The following is a 1,453-nucleotide window of genomic DNA, read 5'->3' as shown; positions in this document are numbered from 1 at the left end:
CTTTGTGTTATTATATCACAACTTTGGTGCTCACTGCAGCATTGTAGGATTTTTTCCAATATCTCAATAAGCTTAACATCCAATGTTTACCTACCATGCTGGCACCGGTCGCTACGCGCATTTATGTGTCATAGCTACTCATTTTCCTCACGAGGCTGAGTGGGCCCCGCAACATCCAGTCACGGAGTCAATCATTTGCTTGATACAAATTTCTTGACCCCGCCGGGAATCGAACCCGGGTCTCCCGCGTGCAAGGCGAGTGCAGTGACCACTACGCCATGGGAGCTGACTGCTCCGTAGATTTTTACGTTTTTTGTGCCTATATTTGCCTATTTTATGTGTGTGATGGTGGATTTCACCAATGACTTAATGAGAGATTTAACTAATGGAAGAAATAATCCAAAAAGGAGTTTTTAATCATCCAAAAAGGAGTTTTTAATATTTCAAAAAGGAGTTTTTAATCATCCAAAAAGGAGTTTTTAATATTTCAAAAAGGAGTTTTTAATCATCCAAAAGGGAGTTTTTAGTGATTTAAAGAGGAGGAGTTTTTAAAAACTCCTTTTTGATCATTAAAAATTCTCCATTAGTAAAATCTCTCATTAAGTCATTGGTGAAATCCACCATTAGTGTAGTTTTTGTTCAATGCTATTAATATTGTTAGTAGATAATGATTTTATTTTTGTTAGTGGGTAATAATTTTATTGCGATTTTTTCCTTTTTTTCTAGATTTAGGTATAATAATTATTTTATTGTTAACTTGTGCTCTTCATTGCAGGCTTTCCTCAACTCTTCTGAAAAGTTTATGAAATCATTGATCACTATATTTTTACACTTTCTTTTCACAAATGACCTTGATGCTTGTCATCATGTGAGTAGAATACTTTTGAACGTTATTTAACGAAAACTCATTTCTGCACATTTGCAGAAACGAATGCGCAGAAACGAGTTTTGGTCAACTTACGTCTTACGTTTCAATTATCATCACGTAAGTTAGCGGTGCACCCATCAGATTATCATGACCTTGATGCTTGTCATCATGTGAGTAGAATACTTTTGAACGTTATTTAACGAAAACTCATTTCTGCACATTTGCAGAAACGAATTGCGCAGAAACGAGTTTTGGTCAACTTACGTCTTACGTTTCAATTATCATCACGTAAGTTAGCGGTGCACCCATATTCGCCACCTGTCGAATATGGTCTCGGACTGTGAGGAATGCCTGTGATATAGTAATGAAAATGAAGTTTTTTGTAATTTTGTCCATTCTTGTGATTTTGTAATTTGTATTTCCTCGTACATTCCCCCTTTGATTTTTTTCTGTGTGAAAATGTAATTTTTCTGTGCAACAAAACTGTGGTTAGAAATATGAACGATTTTTTATTACCTTTAATATTTTTCTCACATTTGGCTTTTTTTTTTCTTTCACAAAATTGATCTCCTTTTTAAATCGATT

Source organism: Diaphorina citri, unplaced genomic scaffold (genome assembly GCF_000475195.1).
Source record: "Diaphorina citri unplaced genomic scaffold, Diaci psyllid genome assembly version 1.1 scaffold2823, whole genome shotgun sequence".
Taxonomy (NCBI): Eukaryota; Metazoa; Arthropoda; class Insecta; order Hemiptera; family Psyllidae; genus Diaphorina; species Diaphorina citri.
This window is presented reverse-complemented; position numbering follows the sequence as displayed.